This window comes from Zalophus californianus, chromosome X (genome assembly GCF_009762305.2).
Source record: "Zalophus californianus isolate mZalCal1 chromosome X, mZalCal1.pri.v2, whole genome shotgun sequence".
NCBI lineage: Eukaryota > Metazoa > Chordata > Mammalia > Carnivora > Otariidae > Zalophus > Zalophus californianus.
In genome coordinates this window covers 125,637,035-125,649,179 of record NC_045612.1, presented here as the reverse complement: position 1 = coordinate 125,649,179, position 12,145 = coordinate 125,637,035, and the positions used below count along the sequence as shown (strand labels likewise).

The following is a 12,145-nucleotide window of genomic DNA, read 5'->3' as shown; positions in this document are numbered from 1 at the left end:
TCAATAATTAAATATTAGTTCAGTTAATTAAATAAATCACTTTGGACCGTGTGGGGTTACTGTGTCAGAGGAGGTGGTAGTTACCATAATACAAACTATGTCCTATACTTGAGGGATTTTTCAGGCTCATCGGGAAGTCAGACATTTAAGTAAATGGGCCGGAGAATGTTGAAAACGGAGGTGCCCTCTTCAATAAGTGATTATCACGGAGGAGAAAGGCTTCCCTGGGAAATGACATTCAGGTGACCTCATGACATAAGACAGAATGGGGTTTTTTTCAGGACCTCAGATTCAGGAAGAAAGGTCAGCTAAGGGAGGGGAAGAAAGCAATACTTGAAGACACATGAGGGTCTGAGTCAACACCACTGATTCTGGAAGGTTCTGAATGGTTTGAGCTGCCCAGGACAAAGCATGTGGAGGGATGTGAGAAATGGGGTGCAATAGGGAGCCTGGGGCCAAGTCACCAGAGGCCATTGCAGCAGCCCCCAGTCTTTGTTCATACAAGAGGAAGGGTCCTCCAGACGCACCCACCTTCAAGTACAGAGGGTGGGATTCCAGAAGGAGACAGAGCAAAGAAGGAAGGAACATGCTAAGTGCATATGCTTGTGAGCGAGAGCTAAACTAAACCTTAATGAACAAGAAGTGAGGAGGGCTCTTATGGAGAGTCTGAGAAGCAGCCTCAGGAAGGAGGAGGAGAAACAAGAGCTTATCGGGCATGAGAAGAGCATCCCAAGGAAGGGGACAGATGTCCTGGAGGTCACGATGAGGACAGTTGAGATGCATCTACAGACACTCCCAAGGTCATGGACAAGATCATGGCCACCTACATGTGGTAGGCTGAATAATGCACCGCCCCCCCCAAAGTCATGCACTTCCAAATCCCCAGAATCCCTGATCCTGGAGCAACAGGGCACTGACCCCTGCGCAACTGGAAATCCACATCTAACTTCTGACTCCCCCAAAACGTTCCTACTTGCAGCCAACTGTTGAGTGCAAGCCGTATTAAAAACATAAAGTCAATCAACACATATGTTGTACGTTCTACATATTCTGTACTGTATTTATACAACAAGGTAAGCTAGAGAAAAGAAAACGTTCTTAAGTAAATCACAAGGAAGAGAAAATACATTTACAAGACTGTATTGATAAAAAGAAATTCAGGGCATCTGGGTGGCTCAGTCGGGTTAAGCATCTGCCTTCAGTTCAGGTCATGATCTCAGGGTCCTGGGATTGAGCCCTGCATCAGACTCTGCTCAGTGGAGAGTTTGCTTCTCCCTCTCCCTCTGCCTCCACTCTCACTGCTTCTGCTATTTCTCTCTCTGTCCGATAAATAAATAAAATTTTAAAAAAGAAATTCTATATATCAGTGGACCCAGGCATTTCAGACCCATATTGTTTGAGAGTCAACATTATATAACCTTCCACAGCAAAGGACTTTACAAGGAATATGCAGATGTGATTAAATGTAGGGTCTTGAGATGGGGAATGGTGCTGGATGATCTCGGTGAGCCCAGAGGAATTACAAGGTCCTGAATAGAAGAAGGCAGCAGGGAGTCAGAGAAGGAGACAGGACCGGATGTGACCAGATGTGACCAGTGAAGCAGAGGGGTGAAAAGTGATCTGGGGCGACAAGCTAAGGATTCCTGGCAGCCCCCTGATGTGCAAAAATGCAAGGAAATGCGTTCTCTCCTACAGTGTGCAAAAGGCATCAGCCCGGGGGGAACACTTGGGTATTTACCCCCAATAACTGATGTCCAGAGCTGTATTTATTCATGTGTGCTGTGCAGACCATTAAGGTTGTGATCATCGGTTAAAGCAGCCATGAGAAATTCACACCTGGCAGAAAGAGTAGCAATGGAGGAAGGTAATTGTCACTAGTTTCTTAAGAAATACAGAGCAGGTACAGAGCAGCAGGATGGTGCCTTTCGGACGTGCAAGATTGCCAATGCATTTCCAGATACTGGGCATATAAGAAACCTAGATGAAAGATCCTCAAGCATCTAGCGGTGAGGATGCGGACACCATTACACCACTGGTGTTTGCTTTCTCAGTCCCGAACAGTCAAATCATTTGGTAAGTTCTTTTGAAGGCAGTTTAGCCATTTCCATACAAAAAAAAAAAAAAAAAAAAAAAAAGAATTGCTCCAAGGACTCTTTAAAATAGAAGATCCACTCATGGATCTTTACTACACAAAAACAAGATGGCAGCACTGTTGATCATGACTTCAAATGTTCTCATGCACTGTAGACGAAACTGACTTAAACAGACTTCCTCCTTAAATCCGTTCTAATTCTGGTCAGATATTCTGGAATCCCAACTCAGTAATATCTTACTCCTTTTAAAAAATGTAAGCGATGGCCGATGTCACATCATCTCCAAGACTGGTTCTAAGACTTAACCACAGAAATGGAAATGCTTTTTAGACACCTGATAACCCGTTGATGGTAAAACGGGTTCGGCACCGTGAGACATTTACACGGTAATCTGATGTTTCCGAGCAGAAAATGATAAATGACGGTTATTCACTGTCAGCTGTAGTTGCCCTCATTCATTAGTTTTTGAGCAAGTATTTGGTTTAAACATTTTAAACATGCAACTTATGATATCATATCAAAAGAATTAAATTAGGGGCTCCTGGGTGGTATAGTTGTTGGAGCATCCCACTCTTGGTTTCGGCTCAGGTCATGATCTCAGGGCCGTGAGATCGAGCCCCACGCCGGGATCCACCCTCCGTGGGGAGTCCCCTTGCGATCCTCTCCCGCTGCCCGTCCCCCCTGCTCTCTCTGTCACTCTAAAATAAATAAATCTTGGGCGCCTGGGTGGCTCAGTCGGTTGGGCGTCTGCCTTCGGCTCAGGTCATGATCCCGGGGTCCTGGGATCGAGCCCCACATCGGGCTCCTGGATCAGCGGGGAGCCTGCTTCTCCCTCTCCTTCTGCCTCTCTCCCTGCTCCTGCTCTCTCTCTCTCTCTCTTTCTGTATCTCTGTGTCTTAAATGAATAAATAAAATCTTTAAAAAAATAAAAAAATAATAAAAATAAAAAATAAAAAATAAAATAAAATAAATAAATCTTTAAAAAGAATTAAATTAGTTGAGACTTCTAATGAAGTCATGATTATAAAAGGCTTTTGCACATAAATCCTACAAGTGACAGACCACAGGAACACCTCTTCTGAAACACTAACTCTGTAGGCAGCCCACTTCCCATTGTAAACTTCACCTTCATTGTGAATCGGTAACTTTGGAAAGGTAAGAAATTCATGGGGACACCTATCTTAGACACAGAGCGCTCTTCATTTATCCGACCCCCTCTGCTTATCACCTTGCCAGATTTTATTTGTTAACCTCCTTCCCAGAACAGCATAATTTGAACAAGTCAATCAATTACCATTAAAAGCACAAGCGAAAGACCAAGCGTTCCCCAAGGAAGGCTTGAATTTTCTAAGTAATTGGAGAAGAAAATACAGCAGCTAAAATACTAGTCCATTTAGAAGACTTAATTACAGATAAGTCAATGCTAAATAATTTATATTCTTCTGTGCATATATATGAGACTAGAACAAATACTGGGGGCAGGGAGAAACAACTTTCTCGAGTCTACACTGCATCGCTTCCAAGTGCCCATCACCTATAGACAAACGCCGAAAGACACTGTATTTCTTTTCTCCTTAGTCCAGGTTTGCAAAAATTCAAGGAAGAAAATAATACTTATTTGTCTCTGGGTAAAAATAAAATACTTGGTTTTTCTCAATGTGATATCGGGATTTATAATAAGAAAAATTTATTTGATCTTCATCTTTCTAGCAAAGAGCTCCTAAAATCCTTGGAATTTACTAAGTGGTAAGAGCCATGAAGGTGCTTTTGGTTTTGTTATGAGGTGATTTTTGGAAAGTGTCTAGGAATGGGTGCTAGTTGCTAGTGGAGACATCTGTGTGATCGATTAGAGGGTTGGAACTTTCTGTCCTATCTCTGACTTACCTGCCTCTGATCCCCGGGAGGACAGGAGGTTGGATCTGTCACCAGCACCCAATGATTTAATCAATCCTGTCTGTGTAATGAAGAAGCCTCCATAAAACCCCAAAAGGATAGCGTTGCAGAGAGCTTGCAGGTTGGTGAACATGGAGAGGTTTGGGGAGAGAGGAAGATGTGGGGAGACCGAGGATGACGCTCCATGCCCTTTGTCCACACCTTACTCGGGGCCGCTCCTGAGTTATAGCCTTTAATAATAAACCTATAATCTAGTGAGTGACATGTTTCTTTTTACGTTCTGTGAACCAGCTGCTTTAGCAGATTAATGGAACCCACGGAGGGGACCGTTGGAACCTCTGATTTATACAGCTTGTGGGTCAGAAGCACAAGTACCAGCATGAACTTGCAGTTGGTGTCTGAAGTGTAAGGTGGGCATTCTTGTAGGACTGAGCCCTTACCCTGTGGGATCTGACACTGTCTGCATGTAGACAGTGTTGGCATCACATTAAATTGCAGGAGACCCAGTGGCTGTCAGAGACCTGCTTCACGGTGTGGGAAACCCTCCCCAGCACACATACCCTAATTGGTGGTCAGACCCCCCCCCCTTACTAAAACGTATTTTCTGCAATAATGTAATCATGGTAAGAAAGACCTGCAGAAGAATTTTCTGTAAAATAGAAAAAGGTGCACCCTCTTGGAGGCTGCTCAGCTCTGGACCAATTTGTAGGGAAGCTTCAGGAGTGGAAGGATGCCTTCCCAGGGTCGGATGAAATTGGCATCCTGCAGGCTCATTCCCTTCCCTTCTCAGCTGAAGGGACAGGAGGAGGTAAGAAGATTCGTCCATTGTCACTCGCCCATGTGGTCTACTTAGCCAGGACTAGACCTTGACCCACTTCAAAACTACAGGGTTGAGCGTGTTGACCCACGTTCACCCAACACTTCCTGAGAATCTCCTACATGCCACACACTGGTCTCGGTACAGGGAAGAGTGAAAATGTTCTACTTCAATTTCCAACTGCATCTAAAGGACACTGTGAAGTTTCGTGTAAGGGAACGGGGAACGGTGCTCCCCTCCAGCGTATTAACCACGTTCGTGTGGATTAGGTTACATTCTGGCTCACCAAAGTTTTGCCTTTCCCCATCGACCCCACCTCATGGTTAAATAAATTCATACTGAGGGACAGCACGGAAACTCCTGTTTCATCAATCACTATAGAAAGGGAAAGAAGTAGGGCATATAAGGGAACATTCTTAAGCAAAAGATCCTCCATCATCTACAAGTGAAATATATTTTGTTAATATTTATTACCACAGCACGCCAAGTATGACATCCAACAACCTGCCGGAGAAAAACAAAACAACCCCATTCCCTATGGATATTAATTACCCACTTCAAGGAAGCCTGCTGAGTCAGAATTATCTTGCTCTCAAATTCTCAAACACACCAAAAATGGAATCAATGAACTCCCTGGCTTTAACTTTATCGAATGCACTTTGCTGAAAAGTTTAGTGAAGCAGGATAAAAAGTCACAGTAATTGCCTGCACTTAATCAAGCGTTCTTTTCTTCTACATCACAAAACAAACGGACAGGGGCATGGCAACACCGGTCAAGATGGCTCCCCACGGTCAACTGGGGCTTAACTGGGAGCCTGAGTCCTACCAGACGCAGCAATCAGAATTATTGCTGCAACAGCTAAAGAGGATGCATGCTAAGCAGTGTGTGTCAGCGGCCTCACACACGCCGTGTGGATGGTCATCAAATCTCCCCCTGTGCGTGGAGATTTCACAGGTGATATTCCCGAGGGCTCCCAGACCCCACTCATGCATGCATCCCACGCTGCAGGTTACAAACACCTGTTCTGTGTCTAAAAGGGTGTAGAAGAGGTATTAATAGAATTTCCAATGTAAAAACATATACTATTGTATACATATATGTACATACATAATACATGCATATGTGCTTGCACACACATGCACATAATTCAATTTATATTAATATTCATGACTGATTTGTGAATCCAAGATGTTCTCCATGTGAAAACATGTATGTACACACCTATGTCTTATGTATATATGTGTACACACATAATACATTCGTGCATGTAGGTACACACGTATCATATCCATGTGCATGTGTATATGCATGTATTATATAAGCATACATACTTCATTTTATATTAATATTCATGACTGATTTGTGAATCCAAGATGTTCTCCATGTGAAAACATGTATGTACACACCTATGTCTTATGTATATATGTGTACAGACATAATACATTCGTGCATGTATGCACACACATGTATCATATGCATGTACATGTGTATGTGCATGTATTATCTAAGCATACACAATAATTTTTATATCAATATTCATGACTGATTTGTGAATCCAAGATGTTCTCCATGAACGGCCCTCCCGCTTTCCAAAACATCATGCCACGCCCTAAAGTATGGATTGGGAAACTCATGGTATATAGGGTCAAATAATAAATTTTTTTGGCTTCCCAGGTCCTGTGCTCTGGACAAACTTTTAACTCTGACACAGCAGGTGTAAAACAGATACAGACAAAAAAAGTAAATGCCAGGGTGTGGCTGTGTTCCAATAAACCTCTCTAAAAACAGGTGACTTGCCCACAGGTCATAGCAGACAGGTCATAGCTAGCTCGCCTTACGCCTGCACGTGTTTCAAGGTCATTTACTCAAAAGTTGAGTTTATTTATGTCCTCCAGAGAGCAACAGAATTAATTTATGCATAAATAACTCATAAATAGTGTAAAATGCTCTCCTCAACTAGATACACTTGCCCCTTTATCCTACTCTGAAATACATCGTTTTGGCAGAAAAGCGGCATTAAATTAGGGGGGGAAACAACCAGTATTGTGTGGGTGCAAAGGACACATTATGGGTTTGGAAAATAGTTGAAAGGAAAGGGATCAAGGAGAACCAAAAACAAAGTATTTATTACATATTATATAAATCATATAATATTTATGTTATTTATTATATTTATGTAAATTTTATATTATTATATTTACATCTACATCCCAGTTGCCGTACCAAATGGATTCACAAAACTCCTCTGTGTCCCTCTGAATCACAAAATGTTTAATAAAAGATCGATCGGCATATTGAGTTCAGAACTAAATAGAGTATAAACGAACTATCTCAAAATTCAAATTTATTTTTAGCCCCTACACAAGTCCTCATCATCAGCATCTTTGATACACTCATAAATTCAGTTCCATATAATCCTGAACTTCCCAATTCCTGGTTCTTCCCTGGATCCCCTCATTTAAAAATGAAAATTACGATGCCGGGACTGCCGTGGAAGGAATTATCCTTGGCCATCAGTTTTGAACTGAACTAATCAGCCATCTTGGGAATAAAATCAAGGAATTTCTAATGCCAACCCAGACAGCTATGAAAATCCATTGCAAAGAGTCTCCCTTCAAAGGGGTTACAAAAGCAGAAAATGCTCAGGGAACATTGTATAGAAAATGTGATTCAAGTGGCATACGTTGAAATTTTCAAGTATCAGAGAGGCTTCCTGAATGATCTGTTTTTCCAAGGCAGCTGGTTGTCCTCATTTATAATCTCAGAAGCCCCATTGTGAATGGGGAATGGATGCCTGTCTCTCTATTCTTTACATCTATCAGCAGACCTAGATCAAGGCACCGTTGTCCCATGCACAAGCCTGCACCCCTCGTGAATGACAATGACTCCACATGAAGACCCATAGAGTTCTCAGTTCTCATGGAGACGTGTTGGGAATGCCCAAACAGGAAAACTCCCTGTCGTGAGCTTTGCATCTAGCCACGCATCTGTCCTCAGCACATAATATAGGAAGTTCCAACTTGGGATCACCCCTCGTCGAGGCCACCGCTAAGTGTGAGCGCCAAGCACACCCCAATTCAGACGTGCTCCAACTTGGGAGCACCCCTCATCGAGGCCACCCCAAAGTGTGAGCGCCAAGCACACCCAGATTCAGACGGGCATTTAGACAACGTCTTGCACATACACGTCGATAAAGCCTGCTGGTTTCAAATGCAGACTGAGCCTAAGTGCCCATGGCCAAAAACCAAAAGGCCTTTCTAGATTCAGAAGTCCTCATTCTCCTCTCCTGATTGTGCACTTTATATAATGTTGCCTCTGGGTTTCATTGTGGGAGCTGTCACATTATGAGTTGTGACTGGTCCACGGCTCGGAGCGCAATGCCAGACCTATTACCACGGCTTCTCCTTGGAAGCAGGACAGCCTGATTGTATTAAACAGAGTGCTCCTAGCACCGCGGCTACCGAAATGATTATGACCAAGACGCATCGGGTTGCTGTTACAAAATCAGATCGTGTGAGAAGTAAGACAAATCGTTCCAAGACTTCATGCCTCGGTTAGACAGCAATACTCTTCCAGATTGAAAAAAGGAAATAAAAACGGGGGCGGTGGGGGGAAGCCCAGTTTTTTTTTTTAGAAGGCTGCACAATTCAGAAGACAAAGGAATTTACATAATGGGCTGTTTATGATGATTTAGGTGTATGTGCTGATGAGAAAGGCCCGTGTATTTTGAATGCCTTTGGTAAAATAACCTATACCAGCTAAAAATAGTAATCATTTTCCCATCTATCATCATCTTCCAAATTTGCATGTTAATAACAAAAGGGGGACAGCGTGAGTCTTTGTCAATTAAAAATAGTCTTTGGAAAAAAAAACTAGCACTTTCTTTTTTTTTAATGGCAGGAAATGGGGGAGGAGTTTAAAAATCCAGTTTGCTGGGAACAAGGGTCTCATAGAAAAAACACGACCTTGACAATCCTGTAGAATCCAGGAATCCTGCGTAAGTTTGTTACCGACAGAGCAAAGATATGGAAATTATGTGGTCGGGTCTAAAGAAGCTAAAAGCCATTTTGTGGTCTCAATGGTGGAAAATGTTTGGAAGCCTGGTATTCACACTGATGAGAAAAATGGTAGAAAACGAATATGTGAGTAATATAATCATAAATACTACCTTAGCAGGGCTTGAATTGACAGCTGAGCCATGAAAAGACATAACCATTTACCTGAAACATATTAAAACACATCCTTTCTCAAATCTAAGTATGGGAAGGGACGGGTCCAGATTTTGAAGTGTGCAACGATTTTACTAACAAGTGCTCCCAACCAGAGACCACAAAAGTATTCTACCCACTTCCCCTTCCTTGGGATGTGCTCTATTCCTGTTCTCCAGATAGAGAGAAAGATCCTGTGGTCTCAGTGGGCCCCTCGGCTTGCATTAGAACCACACCTCTGACATTTTGGATCCCATTCTTGAGGGGCCACTGCCTTTCAAATGCCCTCATAGCTTGAGATGCTCACTGGAGAACAGAGTGGGCTTCTAGTGGCCAATAGGCTTGAGGGTGAATTTTGGAAAGGTTTATACGAGGTGAGTCAGAAAGCTGAGCCTCTCATGTGTGTATACCTAATTCATGAGACATATTCAGCCTTGTCGCTATTTGGAGGAACAAGCGATTATTACAAACTCCTCAATTTCCAACGCGTGCCATTATATGCACTCCACATGAGCTTGAAATCACCGCTTTGCCCTTTGGTTCATTTCCAATAGATTGTGAGAAAGAAAACTATTTTTACTATCAAAGGATCCAGAAAGCATTGCTAGATTTGATTTACCCAGGCTGCAAACGCATCAATAACGTACGTCGGCAGAAGTCAACGATTTCGATACTCACCATTACATTGTCCTTCTAAGAAGATGCCTTCAGAAACACCTCCATGGACATATACTTGCTGTCTTTTCCATCTCAACACATTTGTCCCTATTGAAATAAAAACGACAAAGAGACATATTGGTCCACTCCATGAAAGAGAATGGTGTGCCTGCTTCAAAGTCAAGGTTCTATTGCTCACATAAACTTTCTTTTGGGTTGTTATAGGAACTAGCTGGTAAAGGCAGAAAGTGATCTTTAACGGGGTTCTTAATAAGTCAAGCTGCTAATCATGACAGGACACCTGCACAGATGTGGCTAACTGAAGAAGCCACAACCGTCCAACCTGGTCCTCACGCAGCATGAAGATTTAGAATCCATGGAGACAGATTGAGGTTTCCAGTCTTGGGTCTGCATTCGTTTGGGCTCTGTTCCATGTTTGTTGACGATGACAATCCATTTAGCCCATGTCTACCTGCCGTCCAGCTTATTTAAGTTAAAAGTTTTCCATCTTTGCAAAACGCAATTGGTGAAGAGAGTCAATCCATGTTTTAGAAATCATTTATCTGTAGACACTGCTCTTTCCCCTACAGCAATGTGTCAGGATGGGCGAGACCCAACACAGCGCCATGTGCTTGGCTTGGCTCTGAGAAAACCCGTGTCTAATGGAGCAGTAATCATCCCAGGATCGTTGAGCATTATTCTTGTCATCTCAACATTGAATCTTCTCTTTAGAGGGTGACTCTCACCCAACGCTGCTCGTTCTACTTGCAAGTGAGGATCACAACAAGGCAAGTGGCTCCTTGTGAGCTATTTGACAGAATACCGACTTGCCGCTGACACCCACCATTTGAGAGCACTAGGAAGCAGAGTGAGTGGAAAGAGAGACTACTTCATTTAATGCACTCGTCCCGCTACCTCAAGGCTGGAGGAGTATCAGTACCAAGTAGATGAGGTCTTTGGGTTTCAAAGGTAACGAGCCAGTGCATTATTAAACTGAGGGAAGGCGGGGTCCTATTTTAATGATGCTTTGATCACTCATAACAACTAGCACAATTACTTATTATTAGGGGTTTCATGAACACCGTTGATTGAAATATATTTGTGAAAATGAATTCCTGTGCAAAACAATCACAATGGCATTCATTGACCCTTCTATAGCCGTGCAGGGTGCCTATAGACATCTATTTTACAGTTAGAAAAACCGATGTTCACAGGCTAAGTCACGCGGCTCATAGGCTTCGAGGCAGAGGGAGGAAGAACTGAGTGTCCCTGGACATCACTCACTTTACCAAATCGAGCTGCCTCTTCAGCTAAATGAACCACAGTAGCTAACGCCTATGCGGTGGGTCAACATTTCACATACCGGCTGCTTTATATACGGATTCTTTTTATCTTCTCAAGAACCGTAGAAGGTAGGGAAGAGCATTATCACCATGAGTTGAGAAAAGGGCACCAGAGGGCTACTGGGCAACTAGCCCAAGAGCACAGAGCTGCCAAAGGTAGGGCTGGACTCAACACGAGGTACCTTGCTACCCGGGCTCAGGTGGGACAATGAACATCTCTTCTGTCCCGCATCCTCCGTCCCCACACTGTGGGAATCTATAGCTGAAATGGTTTTTGTCAGCGAAAGGAGGGCTATTTGATATCCCTAGCAAAGACAACCTCATAGTGCATGAGTGATGCACACAGTAGAAGCTCACTGAATACCAGCTTTATCATTAATACTACAACTTGAAAACCGGCCCTATTTCTATTTCACCTGATCCCAGGTCATCTCTTGGCTCTCACCCACAGGCGAGTGTTAGGTACACAACTACGAAGTTAACTATATATGTGGTTCAGGAAAGTTCTAGAAACATTAGTATGGATTACGTCTGACCGGTTGTACTTTTTTTTTTCTCTCTTGTGATGGGGTAGAGAAAAACATTCCTTCATTATTATCTTAAGGTTGAAGTTTTGTTTGTTTCTTGGTTTCCTTTGTGTGTTTTTTTAAGGTACACAAGTAGGATGGAATGATTAATCATATTGCCATGCGTTTTATTTTAAAATCTGCTATTACTAAAGTCTGATGGAACAAAATCAATAGCCCCATCACGTGGACATCTAGCTGAGTGAAAGTCCCTGGAAAGAACTCTGTTCACCCGCACTCGTTCTGTCTGGGAGGACAGTATTTGAAGCTGGTGCATTCTCCATCAGGAGTGTCTCCACCTGTCCTGCTTCCCTCCCTCTGACCATCTCCCCTACCTCCCTTACTGGAGCCTACCCCCCACCTTAATGTATTATGTCTCCTGCTGTGCAAGGTTGAATACATTCCAAGTATTCTTAGTTTCTTCTCCGAGGATAACCCTTTATGTGTGAACTCACAACATAACATTCTCCCAGACTGGTTTTTGTGTGAGAAACTGCCCCAACACTGAGGAGTCCGAGACAGAGAAGGGCCCAATTTGACATCCATCCTAGTTATGCCACTTTGGGA

The 12,145-nt window shown here is 43.1% G+C and overlaps 1 protein-coding gene across 6 annotated transcripts in view; it reads right to left on the bottom strand.

Moving 5' to 3' along the window:
* NLGN4X (neuroligin 4 X-linked) overlaps positions 1-12,145 on the bottom strand; it is a 280,407-nt gene that overhangs the window by 235,174 nt on the left and 33,088 nt on the right. For all 6 annotated transcript variants that reach the window (XM_027609210.2, XM_027609215.2, XM_027609212.2 and 3 more), the window contains exon 3: positions 9,691-9,777. The gene's annotated coding sequence lies outside the window, so the exon portion shown is untranslated. The remainder of the gene's footprint in view (positions 1-9,690; positions 9,778-12,145) is intronic.